A 20,846-nucleotide genomic window follows, 5' to 3' on the forward strand; every position below is an offset into this window, starting at 1 on the left:
ACAAGAAATATATAGTAGAGCTGGAGAGGGTTCAAAGACTGGCAACCAGGGTAATACAGGGAATGAGAGGATAATTATAGCAAGATGAAGAATGGACAAACTAGATATTCTGATTATAGTTTGAATAAGGCTAAGCAAAAACTTATTTTTCGGGAAACAAAATAATTTTTTGGAGGGAGTTCGACCAGGGAGAATGTAAAAGGGAAGTAATGAAATTCGATCCATTCTTACTGAGGAGTATGGACAGTCTCCCGACCAGATAAGGTTTGTGATAAAGTGGTGACATTTTTTAAGGAGCTATATGGGTTTGAGGTATGTGTATAAGAGGAGCAAGTTTTACAATATGACTAAATTTAAGTAGTTCATTTGTTTTCCCTTAGTCTCCTCAGCAGCACAATGTGGGGCGTCTCTGCCTCTGTGAGCTAATAGGACTGTAAAAAAAGGAAGGTAGGATCCAGCTCAAATGCAAATAAAATCCGTTTATTGAGGACAAAGCAGGAACAAGAAGGTAGTTACGCGTTTCAAGCATCAAGCACTTAGTCATGCGCTTGAAATGCGTAACTACCTTCTTCCTGCTTTGTCCTCAATAAACAGATTTTATTTGCATTTGAGCTGGTTCCTACCTTCCTTGTTTTTCTCCATTGTTTGGTGTTCTCCAGCACCCGGATCCGTGCTCCATCTGTTCCGGGCAGGGTGAGCTGGCTGGAGTTTACTAATAGGACTGTGGAATTTTTAAATGAAAAACTAAATAAAAATCACTAAGTACCTCCCATCGCCTATAAAGGCGCCCTGCTCACAAAGGACAGTGAGTTAATTAAAAAGTAAACAAAAACATAGGGAGGGAAGCTTGTGCTGCTGAGGAGACTAAGGGAAAACAAATGAACTACTTAAATTTAGTCTTCCCTAGCATCCCTCAGCAGCACAATGTGGGGATATAGCAAGAATCACCCCTAGGGAGGGCTCTCCTGCGTTGCAGAATGTATTATTGTTCTAGCTAAATTCGTTTAGCTGGATAGGAAAGTATCAACTCTAATGTTTAAAAAAGGTTAACGGAGAGCTCTGTTGTCGACTGGCAAATGTGTTCTAATGAAACGGAGTTACTCTCTGCCCAAGAAGCAGAGACAGACTAGTGGAGTAAGGCCTTTAGATGTGTAGCATAGATCTATGCATTCACAAATCAATCTAGAAATGGAAGGTTTAGATGCCTTAGCACCTTTCTTGGATCCCTGATATAAGACCAACAAGTTCTCTGACCTTCTAAATGGTTTAGTTCTCTGTAAATAAATCTTTAGACACCTTAACAGGTCCAGAGTGACAAGGTTCTTCTGAGAAGTCCCAAGCTCAGGTGAAAACTGTGGAAGAGAGAACCTGGTTAATGTTTAAAAAAGAAGGCACTTTTGGTAGAAATGATGGCAAAAATCTGAGAAGGACCTTGTCAGGTAGAAAGGTAATATAGGGTTCCACTGAAGGTAAGGCCTGAAGTTCACCAACCCTTATGGCATTAGTGACAGCTAGTAATAGGACTGTCTTAAGAGTGAGGAACCTAAGTTCCACTTCCTCTAGGGGTTCAAAGGGTTTAGCACAAAGTTGTTGTAAGACCAATGCCAGATCCCAAGTAGCAACCGGTTTCACAGATTTAGGATGTAATCTGGTGATAGCTTTGAATGATTTTACCACCGGTCGTCTTTGTAGGACAGCAGACAAGGCTGCTAGTTAAACCTTAATAGAGTTAGAGGACTTTCCCCAATCAAAACCATCCTGTAAGAATTCTAAGATTGTAGGAGTGGATTGTGAAGAAGCATCGACATTCTTGGAGACACGCCATGTGATGAAGATCCTAGAGTGAGATAGCGTCTCGAGTATGCGGTCTGAAAACCCTCGGGCTTTCAATAAGGACCTATCAATCTCCATGCAGTCAGACTGAATGTTCTGAGATTGTGGCATGTCGGAGTGCCCTGAGATGCCAGGTTCTGCCTGAGAGGAAGTTTCCAGTAAACTCCTCTGCTCATCTGGATGAGGAGAGAGAACCAGGCTCTCTTGGGCCAGAAGGGAATGATGGCTATTACTGTAGGCCAGATTGAAGTTCCATGGTTGTGTCACAGCATCTACCCAAAAGGGTCTGTCCTCTGGATATATAGGGAACAGAACTTCTCCAATCTGTGATTGGATCTTGTGGCCATGAGATCTATCTCTGGAAGACCCCAAAGGTCTACAAGTTGAGAAAAAAATCTCCTGGTTTACGGCCCACTCTCCAGGAATTGTTAGTTCTCTGCTGAGACGATCTGCAATTATATTCGGTGTTCCTCTTATGTGGACTGCGGATAACCTCAGAATCTGTGATTCTGCCCATCGAAAAATCTTTGCCACTTCTTGGAGTGCCACTGACCTTGTTCCCCCCTGCTTGTTTATATAATAAACAGCTGACATGTCCGTTCTTATCTTGACAGCCTGTCCCAGAAGAAGAGGGGCAAAATGTAGGAGAGCATAGTAAATTGCTCTTACCTCCTTGATGTTTGAAGACAGAAGTTCTTGTGAATTCCATTTCCCTGCTACTTTTCTGCCTAGGAGATGAGCCCCCCATCCTGATCCCGAGGCATCTGCTGTTAAAATCAACCAATGAGGATCTGTAAGGGACATACCGTCCCGAGGAATGGCCCACCATTTCAGGGATCTGTGGACTGCCGATGAGAGAGAGGAACATCTAGGGAGGAAAGTCTCCTGTCCCAGGCTTGAAGAACCTCTGCCTGAAGAGTTCTCATAGGCCAGAGTGCCCACGGTACTGCTTCCGCTGAAGAAGATAAGAGACCTAGAAATCTCATTAGAGTTCTCCGTGGTACTCTGAGAGGCACACAAAGGAATTGATATCCCCTGGATATTCTGTCCTTCCTTGCGGCAGATAGATATATCTTCATCTCCAGGGAGTCTATACAGAAGCCTAGGAATGTTATTCTGTTGGTTGGAATTAACTGTGACTTCTGTAAGTTTATTAACCACCCGAGTTTGTGGAGAAGATACACTGTCTTGGAGATGTGAAGATGGAGTTCTTCCTGTGACCTGGCTAATATGAGCCAATCGTCCAGGTATGGAATGATCTTTATTCCTTGAACTCTGAGTGTCACCATCATTGAGGACACCACCTTTGTGAAAACAAAGGGGGCAGTTGAAATTCCGAATGGGAGAACTCTGAATTGTAGATGGTGAACGACTCCCTTGATAGTTACAGCGATCCTTAAAGGGGTACTCCACCCCTAGACATCTTATTCCCTATCCAAAGGATAAGGGATAAGATGTCAGATTGCCGCGGTGCCGCTACTGGGGAGCCATGGGATCCCCGCTGCGGCACTGCGCTATCATTACAGCACAGAGTTCGCTCTGTGCGTAATGACGGGCGATACAGGGGACAGAGCCGTGTGACGTCATGGCTCCGCCCCCCGTGACATCACGGCCTGTCCCCTTAATGCAAGTCTATGGTAGGGGGCGTGACGACCGCCGCGCCCCCTCCCATAGACTTGTATTGAAAGGGGCGGGCCATGATGTCACGGGGGGGGGGGCGGAGCCGTGATGTAACGATGCTCCGGCCCCTGTATTGCCCGTCATTACATGCAGAGCGAACTCGCTCTGTACTGTAATGATAGCGCGGTGCCGCAGCGGGGATCCCTGGGCTCCCCAGAAGCGGGACCGCGGCGATCTGACATCTTATCCCCTATCCTTTGGATAGGGGATAAGATGTCTAGGGGCGTAGTACCCCTTTAAGAACTTTGTGTTCTTGATAGATCGGAATATGAAAATAGGCATCCTTGAGATCTATGGACGCCATGAAGTCTCCGGGTTGTATGATTGTTTTGACAGACTTTATTGTTTCCATACAGAAACTTTTCTTCACTATGTACCGGTTGAGGAATCTGAGGTCTGTAATTAGCCTCCATTTCCCTCCTGGCTTGGGCACCAGAAATACTGGAAAAGGGACTGGCTCAACTGCAAAATTTGCGATGAGATTTAGAACTGCTAGTTTTAAAACTTTCTGTCTTGGAGTACTTAGAATGGAAGAAACTAGAAACCTTCCTAGAGGAGGGGATCTGAGGGGAAGAAAGTAACCACAGCTTACAATATTGAACACCCAAGGATCTTTTATTAATTTTTCCCAAGACTGAAGAAACAATCCTCTAGCTCTGGAGGAGCCCTTCCTTGCTGAACCCGAACCTCTGCCACCGGTTGAATATCTTCCTTGCCGGGCTCTCTGGGGCGAACGGTCACGTCTGGATTGATTGTAGTGCCCACGAAAGGACCGATCCCATAAAGGTAAATTTTTAGCCTTTCTATTAGAAAGTTCCTCCATTATTGTGCCTAATTTTGGCCCAAACAACTAGGTCGGACTAAACTCCAGGTTGCAGAGTATGTATTTTGAATGGGTATCCCCTGACCAGGATCTCAGCCACAGTGCTCTTCTGGCAGCTGATGATAACGCTGACCATTTGCATCCTGAAGATAATCCATGGCTAAATTGACATACTTGAAAGAATGGAGGATATCCTGTCTGCTGACCCCGGAATCAGTCATCTTGAATCTTTGAGATCCAAGATTTCATGGCTTTACAAACTTCAAAGCAGGCACTTCCTACTGCAATTTGACTGGAGGATGCTGTATATGATCTCCTAAGTGTGACTTCAAGACGACGATCCATAGGGTCTTTTTAAGCTTGATCCATCATCAGATGGAATGATAGTTATTTTAGATAATTTAGATATTGCATAATCCACCTTAGAAGGATTTATCCGTTCTTTAGACCTAGACTGGTCTAAGGGGTATAAGGTCTTAAAGCGCCTATTGATGACTGGTGCTTTCTCCGTGTTGATCCATTCTGCTTTCATAAGATCAGTAATGGTATCATCTACTGAAAATATTCTAGGCCCCTTAGAAGTGGAGGGTGTGTCAACCTGATCAGTTGATGCATTTTCTATCTGCACCGCACGGATACATTTTGGAAATTTTTCCGCAGGGAATTGCGTGTTCCCTGGCACCTCCTTCTCTTCCGAACTACATGATCTTGTCTCCTCTAGGACACTATTCCTCCTCAGAATGAACCACAATAGTTTCTTGCCTATGCTTAGGCCTCTTAGGAGGAGGGGCAGATGTTAGAGAATCTTTAAGCTCTTTAATTGAGTCAGCTACGCATTCTTTGACCCATATAAACATGGACGGCTCCTGATTAGGAGGTAATCTCGGACGGCAAGTAGCACACAAAGAATGGTCATAACCATCAGGAAGGGGAATTTTGCATGAAGAACATTCCAAATGCCTTTCGTTTATGCAAGGTCTTTCCATGGTGGTCTCTGCATCCACTAGACCCTCCTCATTCCATAGAGGACATCTGAAATAATCAATAAAAATTGAAATAAGTATGCAAAAGAATAAGAGAAAGGGACCTAAAAGGAAAGAGACCTACACTCTCAGATGTAATAATCTCCTTAAGCACAACACACAAGCACACAGCAACTGGAGCAGAGTATGGCTCCAAGAGCCAGCGGAAGAAGGGGGGTATATATACCAATACCCCGTCGATAGGCTCCGCCCACTTCTGCCGGAAGTACTTGCTCGTTTGATAATTCTATTTAAGTACTAAAAAATGCCCCCAAAAAGCAGGATTGGAATCCCAACCTGCCGTACCATCCCCTCTGAACCCTAAAATGCGCAGTAAGGCGATGTCGAACTCCGATTCGACGCTCCTAACTGCAGACGATCTACGGCAAAATTGTGTCTTTGCCAAAAGGGAAACACCATTAGTTCTGCACCTCCGTCAACTTCCTGTCTACGGAAAGATGGCGCCGCGCACCGGAGCAAGACGCCGCTGTCGCCTCACAGCGAATCTGTAAAAGAAAAAGAAAAAAAGAGATTAAGGTAAATGAAGAGGGACTCACTGTCTTTTGTGAGCAGGGCACCTTTCTATGCGAAGGGAGGTACTTAGTGATTTTTATTTTGTTTTTGATAAAAAAATTCCACAGTCCTATTAGCTCACAGGGGCGGAGACACCCCACATTGTGCTGCTGAGGGACGCTAGGGAATTAAAGGGTACTCCGGTGAAAACCTTTTTTCTTTTAAATCAACTGGTGGCAGAAAGTGTAACATATTTGTAAATTACTTCTATTAAAAAAATCTTAATCCTTCCAGTACTTATTAGCTGCTGAATGCTACAGAGGAAATTCCTTTCTTTTTGGAACACTGATGACATCACGAGCACAGTGCTCTTTGCTGACATCTCTGTCCATTTTAGCAACCATGCATAGCAGATGTATGCTAAGGGCAGCATGGTGGCTCAGTGGTTAGCACTGCTGCCTTGCAGTGCTGGGGACTTGGGTTCAAATCCCACTAAGGACAACATTAAATAAAGCATTATTATTATAATAACGTCAGCAGAGAGAACTGTGCTCATGATGTCATCAGAGAGCATTCAAAAAAAAAAAAAGAATTTCCTCTGTAGTATTCAGCAGCTAATAAGTACAGGAAGGATTAAGATTTTTTAATAGAAGTAATTTACAAATATGTTAAACTTTCTGCCACCAGTTGATTTAATAGAAAAAAGGTTTTCATCGGAGTACCCCTTTAAGGGATTTGGGACTCCCATTCTGAATGGAGAATTTACTGAGCCTTTTTTGCTCACTCGAGGCACCTGGCAAGGGTGCCCCTTTCTCTGATTTTATTTGTTCTGTATATAGAACCATTGGCAAAGGCTATTCGGAAAAATGAAGGGATTTCGGGTCAATCAATTATTTAGTCACAGGGTATTGATTTCCTTTGAAGAAATGAAAAAGGTGTTTGGGTTGAGTGAAAGTATGAAGTTTTCGTTTCTTCAACTGAAGGAAGCCGAGAGATTAACAGTGGAATTTTTTTTTTCTTATTGTGGAATCACATCCATTATTCACAAAATTAAGTAGGGGTGTAGAGGGCACTAAAGTGGTGCCATTTTTTTATACAAAAACTTAATAGGGAAGACTCAAAGATATTTTCAAAATAAAATTCGTAGTAAGTGGACACGAGTTAGGAGTAGATGATGAAGCGACATGGAATACAATACTAAAAAATTTCACCAAGTGTTCAAGTAATAAGAGACTCCAATTTCAACAGTTATTCTCAATTATTTTTATGGATGGCAAAATATAGGGAACATTCCACATGTCCTAAATGTAGTGAGCATGAGGCAAACTTTTCTCATTTAATATGGAAATACAGAAAGGTTGAAGGATTTGGGGCCCAGATAGAGAGCTTTCTGAATAATAAATGTAAAACTAAGTTAGAAATATCCATGAGAATGGTAGCATTGGGGGATTTCATGGAGCAAAGTCCATTGAATGGTTTATCATTAAGAATTTTTATGTTAGCAAAACATCTGATCTTAAAGTCATGGGGGGGGGGGTATTTATGAAAAGTGGTGTAGGTGATTGTCACCACTGCCCTGGTCCATCGCTGTCGCCGCGTCCCCGTGGTGTCCCCGCCGCTCCGGAACGTCTCTGCTGCCCTGGTACATCGCCGTCATCACGTCACTACGCATGCCGCTCCTATTGGGGGCGGCATGCGCAGCGACGTGATGACAACGATGGAGAGTGCCATCGATGGACGGGATCCCGAAGAGGACGCTCCGGAGCCCCGAGGATAGGTAGGAGACCATCACCAGAGCACACAGGGCACCATAAACGGCTATACGGCAGCAGCTGAAGCAGTCAGCGCTGTCGGATAGCTGTTTATGCGATGGCCCCGACATACAAAAGCATCGTAAGTTGATGCTGCCTTCAACATGCGATTGCCTCTGAGAGGCCATCGCATGTTGAAATTATTGTATGCCGGGGCCATCGTAGGTCGGGGGTCACTGTAGTGGAAACTGTGTACCTGCACCTAATTTATCACATGGTGCAGGGCATGTGATAAATCTGGTGCTGATCACATTTCTTACATCAGTACTCCACTTTGTATGGTGTTTTTCTGTGACTTTAATCCGTGCGACAATTATGCGACTTTTTAATAATGCTGTCCACAGTTAGTAAGTGCTTTTTTACTTGGTGGTGAATATCGCACGTTTTGGTGGGTTGCGCTAAAGTATGCGACTTTTTAAAAAAGTTGCATTTTGATATATCATTGACCACTGCAAAAAATCTACCAAAAACACGTCTACCACAGCAACAAACCAAAACACAGGTAAATGAAAAGTCGCAGGAAAAGTCGCAAAAAACACACTGTGCCAAAATATTGAGACAAATTTACCCAAGAAAACCAGGGTAAAATGCTTAATAAATACCCCCCATTGTTCGCACCGAAATCCCCTGATTTACAACCAGGGCTGTGGAGTCGGTCGATAAATGTTCCGACTCAGACTCCGACTCTGCAGTTTTTTGTACTTCCAACTCCTCGACTCTTCTGTATTAATATGAGAATGTATTTTATATATTCCTTGAAGGAAAGAAAGGCAACATGTCATTACCACAGGACTACTGGCTGGGAAGCAATCAGTCTACTGTATTGAACAGTTTAAGCAAAAGACAAACACAATAAAAACAAAGTTTTTTATAAAATTTTTTAAATTAATTTAATTAATCAAGTGGCTGGATAGTAGCAGCAGGCATAAACATCAGGAACAGGAACTTTACCAGTTCAAAAATACAAACCACATTATTTGGTTGTTTTAGAACAAAAACAAAGCTTAGCTATATGAACCAAAAACTAAATCTGTAAAACCTAGAAATGGTGTATATTAATCTTGAAATGTAGTTATAGGCTTAGCAAATGCAAATTAATTCAATATAGAGTTCTAAGGAAGAGAATTGCTTCTGCCAGATCCTCTTTCATAGAGGCTCGTAAAGGGGTACTCCGCCCCTAGACATCTTATCCCCTATCCAAAGGATAGGGGATAAGATGTCAGATCGCCGCGGTCCCGCTGCTGGGGAGCCCGGGATCCCCGCTGCGGCACCCCACTATCATTACAGCACAGAGCGAGTTCGCTCTGTGCGTAATGACGGGCAATACAGGGGACGGAGCAGCGTGACATCATGGCTCCGCCCCTCGTGACATCACGGCCCGTCCCCTTAATGCAAGTCTATGGCAGGGGGCGTGACGACCGCCACGCCCCCTCCCATAGACTTGTATTGAAAGGGGCGGGCCGTGACGTAACGATGCTCCGTCCCCTGTATTGCCCGTCATTACATGCAGAGCGAACTCGCTCTGTGCTGTAATGATAGCGGGGTGCCGCAGCGGGGATCCCAGGGATCCCCAGCAGCGGGACCGCGGTGATCTGACATCTTATCCTTTGGATAGGGGATAAGATGTCTAGGGGCGGAGTACCCCTTTAAGTCAGACTTTATTATTTTTAGGGCTGAATATAATCTTTTGACACTGACTTGGGTGGGTGGCATTGCAGTAACTATTCTGGCCACATCACTAACGATCTCTGGATAAGCAAGGATGGCTTCTTCAACAGTAAGTTTTGATGAGCATCATACTTTTCAACTTCTTTTAGTGCTTTATAAAACTCCTGTTGGAATTTTTTTATTTGGACATTTACTGGTTCTGTAACGCTTATGCGACGTCGCTTTCCTTTAGCAACTTCCATTTTGTCTAAGAAGGAATGAAAGTCTAAATGAAGATGATCCTGAGTTACCACTATTGCTTAAAAGAATTTTATCCTCCTGTGGAGCTATTTCAGGTCGTAATCCCTTCATGAGAACTGCTACATCATAGAGGGCCTTTTTGGGTCATTGGGTCGACATAAATAGCCGCTAACAAGATTTCGTTTTCCAGCACAAGACTCTCTCTTTTCATCATTGAAGATGCAATGCCCTCAGCTATTAACCCTCTATTTTTGTTCAGGCGATATAACGGGCTCTTCCATTCCAAGAGGAATTTACCCTGGGTTAGATCGTCACATTGCAACCTCTTGGTGACAGTGAAGGGGTGAGAAAGAAGGTTCTCCAGCTCTTTTGTTTGTGTCCACTGGCTTTCAGTTAATTCAAGATTTTCATTGTCCATTTTTTCTATGAAGTCTTTAAGTCCAAGCAAACGCTTCACCATTAAAGAAGTGCTTCCCCAGCGAGTTGTTTGATCCAAAATGGCTCCTTTTCCTGCATGTCTTTTCAAAATTGCATCTGTTTTCAGGGCCCTGGCTGCAACAGTTACTTGCCGTAATTTGCCAATTAGTGTAGCTGCATGGCGATCTTTTAATCCATCTCTTATGGCAAGTTGCAGTGCATGAACAGCACATCGCATATGATGAATAGTAGCAAGCTTCAATGCTTCTTCAACAAAGTTGTCTAAAAAAATTCAGCATTCTCTTCAGATTCTAAACTTTCTCCAATACTTGCAGAGCCTTCTTCCTCTAACTTTAATATTTGTTTGTTACCTTCTTCATCTGCGTTCATCTTCTCAATTGTGCTAAACATGTTAGAAGCATTATCTGCCACAACACATAAAATCTGTTCCTTTTTCATTTCAAAATCTTCTAGAACACCCTCCACTAACTTCTGAAGGTAATCACTGGTGTGATGTGCCTGAGTGTCCTTTAGTCCAAGGGTCCGTGTTATTGTTTTGTTATTTTCATCCACAAATCTAACATTAATAGCAAAATAATTGACCCTGTGACGTGTGTATGCATCCATTTTAAGGAAGACAAAACGTCATGTCAGAGCTTTCTGTAGTTCTTCTTTTTTACATTTGGCCTCCTCAATTATAAGTTTCCTTATACTTTCTCTTTCCACAGAAACACCAAGTTTTTTTTGCCATTTCTCCATTTAGGCCTAAAAAGGCTGTCTGTGAAAAGAAGGATAGTGGTACACTATTCTTTACCACCATTTCAATAATGTGGTGTTTGAATTTTTCTGGTGTCATCCTTATGGTAACTTTGTCAGATATAAAGAATTTTCTTAGTTGTGATTGTTCTCCAGTAGATTTCTGAACATTTTTTGTCACAGAAGTAGATGCAATGGATTGAACACAATAGCTTTCATATTTACTAAGCTAATGATAATGGGGGACTGTAAACAAGAGACATGTCCCTGAGAGTATTCAGCCAGCCAAAGGTGATATACAGGTTAAAATAAATGTCTTCATAAAAACATTCCTATATATGATCTTATAATATGATCTCTGTAGCATGAATATGTTATCTTGCCCCATTATAACAATATTGATATATATAACTGAGATAGTGGCATTATAACGATTATTATTATTATTATTATTATGTATACAGCTATGTAGCTAAATGCTGTGTTCAATTATCTAAATAATGTGTGGGATGTCCAGTCATGTAATTTGTGTTGCCTGATAAGTTAATTCAGGAATAATATATCATATAATGATAAATATAGTAATATACATGATATCGATATATCTATTACTTATGGTGAATTTAATCATATATAGAATACAGTGACCCCCCCGACCTACGATGGCCCCGACATATGATCAAATCGACATACGATGGCCATCTCAGAGGCCATCGCATGTCGATGTCAGCATCGACATACGATGCTTTTTTTATGTTGGGGCCATCGCATTAAGTGCTATCCGGCAGCGCCAAATGCTTAAGCTGCTGCCGGATATCAGCTTAATGTTCCCCGTGTGGTGTGGTAAGTATTACTTACCCCTCCACGATGCTTGGGGGTACCCTCCGGGTCCAGCGCTGGTCTTCCGGTGTCTTCTCGGCCCTCTCCGATGAAGTCAATACGCTGCTGCGCACGTCATCCAATAGGAATGGCGTACGCAGCCGAGGTAATGACGTCGCTACGCAGGCCCAGTAAGGCCCTGCGGAAAACAGCAGAGGACCGGAGAAGACAGCGGAGGACCGGAGAAGACAGCAGAGGACCGGAGAAGACAGCGGAGGACCGGAGATGACCAGGAGAGCCCAGCGGAGGCCCGGGGTCACCATCGGGAGCGGCGGGGACAGGTGAGTACAGCTTCCTATACTTTACATTGCACGAATCCCTCAACATACGATGGATCGTTTGGAATGAATTACCATCGTATGTTGAGGGACCACTGTATACTAGAGGTGCACCGAAATGGAAATTTCAGAACCGAAACGAGACCGAAATAAAAAAAAATATCCGGCCGAAACCGATACCGAAAATGACTTCTCCCCGTCTTCTGGTAAAATGCAGCGCTCCGCTCATTAGATTAGATTCCCCCACATTAGATTGCCAGCTCCCCCACATTAGATTGCCAGCTCCCCCACATTAGGTCGGGAGTTCCCCCACAATAGTAGGCCGCTCCCCCACAATAGTAGGCAGCTCCCCCACAACAGTAGGCAGGTTCCCAAATTAGGTCAGCATTTCCCCCACAATAGTAGGCAGGTTCCCAAATTAGGTCAGCATTTCCCCCACAATAGTAGGCAGGTTCCCCACAATAGTAGGCAGCTCCCCTCAACAATAGTAGGCAGTTCCCACACAATATTAGGCAGCTCCCCCCAACAATATTAGGCAGCTCCCCCCACATTTTTAGGCAGCTCCCCCCCACATTAGGTCAGCAGTTCCCCCTCAATAGTAGGCAGGTTCCTCACAATAGTAGGCAGCTCCCCCACATTAGGTCAGCAGTTCCCCCACAATAGTAGGCAGCTCCCCCAACAATAGTAGGCAGTTCCCACACAATATTAGGCAGCTCCCCCCAACAATATTAGGCAGCTCCCCCCACATTTGTAGGCAGCTCCCCCCCACATTAGGTCAGCAGTTCCCCCACAATAGTAGGCAGGTTCCCCACAATAGTAGGCAGTTCCCCCACAATATTAGGCAGCTCCCCCCACATTTGTAGGCAGCTCCCCCCACAATATTGGGCAGCTCCCCCCAACAATATTGGGCAGCTCCCCCCAACAATATTAGGCAGCTCCCCCACAATATTAGGCAGCTCCCCCCCCCCCCACAATATTAGGCAGCTCCCCCCCCAACAATATTAGGCAGCTCCCCCCACATTTGTAGGCAGCTCCCCCCCACATTTGTAGGCAGCTCCCCCCCACATTAGGTCAGCAGTTCCCCCACCCCGCAGACATACAGCTTCCAGCCATATACAGTGTATGGCTGGAGGCTGTATGTCTGTACTGCTGCCCCCACAGTGATCCGGTCACCGCTCCTCCGGCCCGGGGTCACATCTACTGCTATGGCCCATGGACCATAGCAGTAGGTGCCGGGACCGGGGGAGCGGTGACCGAAACACTGAAGAAGATGACACGGTCACTTACCAGGCCTCGGCCAGTGTGCGTTCTCCGGCGGCAATCCTGCGGTCCTCCTGCGTCTCTATGGTTGTACGCACGGGACGTCAGTGACGTCCCGTGCGTACGACCATAGAGGCGAAGAAGTGAAGGACCGAAGGAGGATCGCGGGAGGACGCCGGGGAATGGTGAGTGACCGTCGGACATCCTTATGTCCCGAAAAGATTTTTCGGGACACAGGGATGTCCAGGATAGGATTAGTAATACTTCTTTTTATGTGCCCGGGCTGGCTCCCGTGTGTGGCTGCAGGCGAGGGCCGGCCAGAGCATATAAAACCTAATACTGTGTACTAAAAACCAGGGGGCCTCCAGCTGTTGTGAAACTACAACTCCCAGCATGCTCGGACAGACTTTGCCGGTCCGGGCATGCTGGGAGTTGTAGTTTCACAACAGCTGGAGGCCCCCTGGTTTTTAGTACACAGTATTAGTTTTTATATGCTCTGGCCGGCCCCCGCCTGCAGCCACACACAGGAGCCAGCCCGGGCACATAAAAAGAAGTATTCCTAATCCTATCCCGGAGAGCGCAATCCCCCCCCCAGATGTTGCGGCCGGCCCCCCCTGCACCACCCATGAGTGCCTCTGCCACTGGCAGTGTTTGTAACTTGTGCTGTGGGCGGGCAGGGGAGGTGGTCATTATCGGCACATTTTTAGTTGTTTCGGCATTTTGCCGATATATCGGTGCATCCCTACTGTATACCATTATAATTAATGATTAGCTGTGATGTCATGTGACTAAACATGTGACTAGCCCTGATCTCCATACACACACACCCCCAGTCATCATTGGATGATCATATATTTGTTTGGCAAGCTAAAAGCAGGTGTAAGGAGCACAGAGTGAGGACTGCAAAAGATAGCAAGAGGAAGCATCACAGATCCTCATTACTGAAGTTCCTAGAGCAGTGGTTCTTAACCTGGGTTCGATCGAACCCCAGGGGTTCGGCGGGGGAGGTCGCAACAAGACAGGCAAACCAAGCAATTGCTTGGGGCCCCGAGCTGGCCCGGGGCCCCGAGCAGAGCTGGTGTTTGCCCCTCCTGTAGCGACGGGGCTATTCCCCCCATCACTAGTAACTCCCTGCGGCCCCGCGTTAAGTTTAAAAAAGCAGGGCCGCCGGGACATATCGCACGCCGGGACGTCATTGACGTCCCGTGCGTGCGGCCATGGAAACTAAGGCGCCGAGGACCGGAGGATAGAGAAGGAGGAAGAAGAGCGTTTGCCAGCTTGGTAAGTGACCAGCGGCACGTCATCTTTGGTGCTCTGACCACCGGTCCTGAGACCTACTGCTATAGCCTGAGCGGTGGTCGGAGCACTGAAGTGGGCAGTGCACAGGCATACAGCCTCCAGCCATACACTGTATATGGCTGGAGGCTGTATGTCTGTGGGGGAACACTGCCTACATCAGTGGTCCTCAACCTGTGGACCTCCAGATGTTGCAAAACTACAACTCCCAGCATGCCCGGACAGCCGTTTGCGGCCCAGGCATGCTAGGAGTTGTAGTTTTGCAACATCTGGAGATCCGCAGGTTGAGGACCACTGGCCTACATAATGTGGGGGAACACTGCCTGCCTAATGTTGGGGAACACTGCCTGCCTAATGTGGCAAAACCTCCAGACTCCACAGGGACTTAAGTCGGCGCAGAATGGATAAGGAACAATGTCAATAGCTAGGTGATTTATTTAGGAACAACGCGTTTCGACGCCAGGACAGGCGTCTTTTTCAAGTTCACCTGTCCTGGCGTCGAAACGCGTTGTTCCTAAATAAATCGCCTAGCTATTGACATTGTTCCTTATCCATTCTGCGCCGACTTAAGTCCCTGTGGAGTCTGGAGGGTTTGCTGCAATTGCTACACCGTCTCGGTGTTGGGATTGGCTGCCTTGTGGATTACCTTTTATCAGTGTTGTGCCTGGGTGACTTAGCACAACCTACCGGGTAAGCGCTTCCGATAATATCGGTTTAGCTGTATTACCCTTTTAATCCACTATGGAGCGCTCCTTGTCTTTCTATATGCCTAATGTGGGGGAACTCTGCCTGCCTAATGTGGGGGAACTCTGCCTGCCTAATGTGGGGGAACACTGCCTGCCTAATGTGGGGGAACACTGCCTGCCTAATGTGGGGGAACACTGCCAGCCAAATGTGGGGGGAACACTGCCTGCCTAATGTGGGGGAACACTGTCTGCCTAATGTGGGGGAACACTGCCTGCCTAATGTGGGGGAACACTGCCTGCCTAATGTGGGGGAACACTGTCTGCCTAATGTGGGGGAACACTGCCTGCCTAATGTGGGGGAACACTGCCTGCCTAATGTGGGGGAACACTGCCTGCCTAATGTGGGGGAACACTGCTTGCCTAATGTGGGGGAACACTGCTTGCCTAATGTGGGGGAACACTGTCTGCCTAATGTGGGGGAACACTGCCTGCCTAATGTGGGGGAACACTGCCTGCCTAATGTGGGGGAACTCTGCCTGCCTAATGTGGGGGAACTCTGCCTGCCTAATGTGGGGGGAACACTGTCTGCCTAATGTGGGGGGAACTCTGCCTGCCTAATGTGGGGGAACACTGCCTGCCTAATGTGGGGGAACACTGCCTTCCTAATGTGGGGGAACACTGCCTGCCTAATGTGGGGGGAACACTGCCTGCCTAATGTGGGGGGATCAGTGCCTGCCTAAAGTGGGGGGGGGGGACACTGCCTGCCTAATGTGGGGGGATCACTGCCTGCCTAATGTGGGGGGATCACTGCCTGCCTAATGTGGGGAAAACACTGCCTGCCTAATGTGGGGGGGGGGGGAACACTGCCTGCCTAATGTGGGGGAACACTGGCATTGTTGCGAAAATGACATGAGAGTGGCACTTGCCAAGATAAAGCCGCGCATTTCTGAACTGGTCTCTGAAAGACAACAGCAGAAGTCACACTGATTTGCAGTAAATATTCATTATGTTTTTGTTTTTGTGTGAAAAACATGTTTTCATGGTTTTGTTCATTTTGTGCACCTAAGTATAAATATATATACCTCCTATGTTTTGAATTTGAAAAAAATCATATTTTATTTTTCCAATTAAGAGGGGTTCGGTGAAGGCGCATATGAAACTGGTGGGGTTCAGTACCTCCAACAAGGTTAAGAACCACTGTCCTAGAGGCTACCTGAAGGGGCGGAGCCATGAAGAGTCAGGGAGAGAACTTTATTCCATAAGCCCACTCTTCTCTGCTAACCGGTTATGACTACAGGCGTTCCCTTGGACCCCAGGTAGCCATATTTCTTTTATCCAGAAGTACAACTATTCCTAAGATACACAGGTTTCTTATTTGATTAAGTTACCTCATTTTTAATGTGGACAGAATTATATTATGTGGAGGAGCAGACCTGGCTGATATATATAACCTCAATTATGAAGTGTAGTAGTAGTTTATAAGCCACACCCCTTTCTACTGCAGATGAATGAGGCACATCTTATGGGGATGAATGCAATCATATTGCATATTAGCATAGTCTGATGGGATCTTCCTCTGCTCCATCACATGATATAACAATTTCCACGAGGAAACTTAATTTAAGTCTTCCTAATTAGTAGCGTATTATAAATTATATATTTAGTACCATATCTTACCAGAGATAGTTAGAACTGGGCGGGGTTTACTCCCATTTTATATATGTAAAATGCCAATAAGATATCATGTAATCTGATTATCTCTATGCAAAGTAATATTAATGATGTCTGAACTAACCCCCTTCTGTGATTAAGTTTAATTATTAAATAACATTACTAATATATCATTGATTTATATCTGACATTATGTCATTGATATTCTTAATATAATTTCATTTATATTATGGTCTGTGTTTATTACTCTTTAATGTTGATCAATTGTAACCAATAAATGTACATATAATTTTTATAATAACTGCAATATTATTTTATTATATTGCAAAAGTTACTTCTACCACTACTTCAAGGAACTCATATCTGGGAAAATAGTCGGGCCCAGATATGGTGAATTGCATTGTTTGTATATTTTTGGCAATTCATAACTGTCATAATATTTTAAATATTTTTGTTGACCATAATTAATAATTCATAAATGAGTTATTAACCCGACATAACACATCATTTTCTTTGGGATACAAGGCCTAAGGCCTCGCCATTTGAACTGGAAAATGTCGGCCTGAAGAGCATGAAGGTCCGAGACCCGAACAGGAATAGGGATAGTACGAAAGAAGTAAAGAAGGCGCGGCAGGGGGGTCATTTTGGAGTGGATGCAGCCCATCCAAGAGATGTGGGGGGAGAAGCCACTTAGCAAGATCCTCCCGCAGTGCTCGCCTTGAAAAGAGGGGGATAGTTCAGCTTATAGAGGGAGGAGACTGAGAAGGGGAGAGATATACCTATGTGGTGACCCAGTACAGAATATAGCATACTGCCCATCCTTTGTGGCAGATGTTGCCTTCAGTGTCCGTCTTGGGTCCACACTACTCAAGACTCAATATAATGCAATGTTATGCTATGTTAATGTATTGGTAATTTCTATGTACCTGTTGCTTTAAGCCTGTTAGAAACCTGTTGTTAAGGGAGTGTGCAGAAGTAAACCATGTGACTTGTCAGCCCAATGGGGATCCTCCAAATTTGCCCCTTATATAGTGTGGTAGGAGTTCAGAGTTCAGCGACTGGTGCAGTTTAAGCTAAGGTACAGTCTTGGAGAAAGTCTGAAGAGAGAGTGAGGTGTTCTGAGGAGGCCTCTAGTCTAATCCTGCAACCACGAATCTTCTAAAGCAAGTCCCCTGTGCCCAGGTGAATGTCAAGCCTAGCGGTAAGCACTAAAGTCCCGGGGATCCAACTCCGTCATACAAGTCAGTCATTCAAGTCACTAAAGTCAGCGCGGGTTGTCATTTGTCATACAGCAAGACAGTCATATACAGCACAATCAACTACAAGTTCCAGCAAGCCCATAAGCTTCCAAGGTTTACCCTCCCCCTTCCCTTTGTGCAGATCTGAGCTGTAACAGATTTTACTATCTATCCTTCCTCAGTAAAGTCAGTTTTTCCGTAACCTTGCGTCGGAGTACTTATTGCCCTGTGCCTGGCCCAGGAGAAGCTGGCTCAACCTCGGACGGTGTTTAGGTTAACCGTGCTCTGGCGTCACGAAAAGGTTAATTGCTCATTACCCTCACCCGATACCACACCAAGATAGGGAATAGGAGAAGAGGAAGGTAAATCAAAGTTGAGGTAGATGAGTTTCTGTGTGAGAAGGGGAGTTTGACATAAGAGGACATCCGACTTGGTTGACTAGGAGCGCCAGAGAGAAGTTTATTACAGGAGGAGATGTGAGGGGAAAGAATATGAGAGAATTTTTTATAATATGGAGCCGATAGTCCATTAAGTCCCGGAGCCTTACCTAATTTCAAAGCAGTGATCACGGTCGCCACCTCTTCAGTGGTCTCCGGAGCATTAAGGGAGTCCCACTGAGCAGAGGAAAGAGACGGTAAAAACAGATGCCAGGAAGGAATCTAATGCCTCTGGAGCTGGTGGCCCTCCGTCTCTGTAAAGGGAAGCATAACAAGAGGGAAAAGAGTCGTAAACACAGGAGCGAGAAGAGGAGGAGACCCCAGGCTTAACCTGGATTCTGTGGACTCTATTGATGTGTTGCCTCCACCTCAGCATGCCAGGCAATAGCTTATCTATAGTATGTAGCCTGGGTCCATCTAAGAGCCCGCTCCGTACGGTCAGAGAGGACCGCATCTAATTGGTGCTTAGTGGTGTGGATAGCATAGAAGAGATAGGGGCTAGGAAGATGTTGGTGAGCTGCAACTAAATTGGTCAATTTCTGCTCCAAAAGGGCCTGAGTCTTCAGGTGGGCATGGTTAAGGCCAGAGGCGACCACTATTATCTTCCCCCTAATCGTGTCTTTGTGCACCATTGATGTCCATCCTGTATCTGCCTCAGGGGTGGCATTAACTGCAAAGTAGGCAGACAGGGCCGAAGCAATTTCGCCCCTAATGTAAGGACTGCACAGCAGCGACTCATTCAGTCTCCAAGGATAAGGGGTGGCATCCTTAGGGGTAAGGTTGAAAACGGCAGGAACCATACCATGTTCCGACCAAACACAGGGAATATGATGACCATATTGTAACAGGGATGGAGGACGTGTTCACCTACACCCAATCAATACGGGTGTACAATTTATGGGCCGGGGAGAAATAGCCCCTCTGGGTCAAGTTGTGCTCACGCCAGGTATCAGCGAGATCTGCATCTCTGAAAGAGTCTTGAAGGAGCCACTGCTGCACCCCTGACCTTCTAAAGGCTGTGGTATGGGACCTGTCCAGGACACCATTGAACACCATATTGAAGTCTCCCCACCAAATCAAACATTCGTAATGGATAGGCTGCAGTTTTTGACACATAAACTGCAGTTTTTGACTCAGTAGGTGCATATTAACAATACACAAAGGAGTATCACGATAAAGGTCAACCAGGATTAAGTACCGTCCTTCAGGATCCTCCAAGGAGGCAATAACTGAAAAAGGGAAGGAGTTATGGAGAAGATGACAAAGGAGGCCTTAAATTACCTTGCATAATGGGGGTGGAGGTAGGCCGGGAAAGAGGAGGGAGTAAAATGGGACTCCTGGAGAAACAAGACATTAGGGTTATGGGACACATTATCCAGGAAGGCCTTTTTGCATTTTATAGGGGAGTTAAAGCCCCTAACAATATGTGATAAAACATAATAAAACGGCTATGAAAGATGCCATAAAACACTGAAGACCCAAAATGCAGAAAAAACATCAGCAGATATGCACACACGCAAAAACATAAAGAGACCTGTGACATGCAGGGATGACAAGAGACAAGACCACCCATACAATCAGGGAAAGGGAACAGAGGGGAGAATGAACAACCAAAACCAAAGTACAAAAAGAGAAGTACAGGACAGGGTCACAACGAACAACCAGGCAGTGACCAACAATCCCAAGCATCTATGACGCGAAGGCAACATGATAGTTCAAGCCGTAAAAAAGCCTCGCTAGCAGGAGGCAGAGGCAGCAGGGAAAGGGAAGTGGGGAAGGAAAGGGAAACAACAGGAGAGGCAAGGGAAGGGAGAGAGGAGCAGGTAAGGAGAGCGTGGGGAAGGGAAAGGCAAGTTGTAGAGGGGGTAGGCAAAAATACTGTCACGGGGCAATAGGGAGTCCAGGGTAGGAAGGGTGAGATCTATGTCTCTTCCGACTTGATCCAGTGTGGTGCCAGACTCACCTAGACTTCTGTGGGTGAGGTGAGACATCTTCACAGGATATCTGTTCACTACGGAGAGCATCTTGAGTCTCGGAGAACGTACGCAACAGGTAGGTGTGTGAGTTGATCTGGAACTGCAAGCTATAGGGGAAGCCCCAACAGTACTTGATTTGAAGCTTTTGAAGTGCAAGAGTGAGGGGTCGCATAGTGTGGCACCTCTCAAGTGTGGAGGCAGCCAAGTCTGCATAGATGTGGACAGACACAGGCATGTCTGGGAGAGGAAATAGATTACAAGCAGCCTGAAGAATACAATCCCTCATGTCAGGATAGTGAAGCTTTAAGATAACATTTCTGGGAATGTCCGGGTTTTTAGGGCGTGCCAGAGCCCTATGAGTT

The sequence above is a fragment of the Hyla sarda genome, chromosome 5 (assembly GCF_029499605.1).
Source record: "Hyla sarda isolate aHylSar1 chromosome 5, aHylSar1.hap1, whole genome shotgun sequence".
Taxonomy (NCBI): Eukaryota; Metazoa; Chordata; class Amphibia; order Anura; family Hylidae; genus Hyla; species Hyla sarda.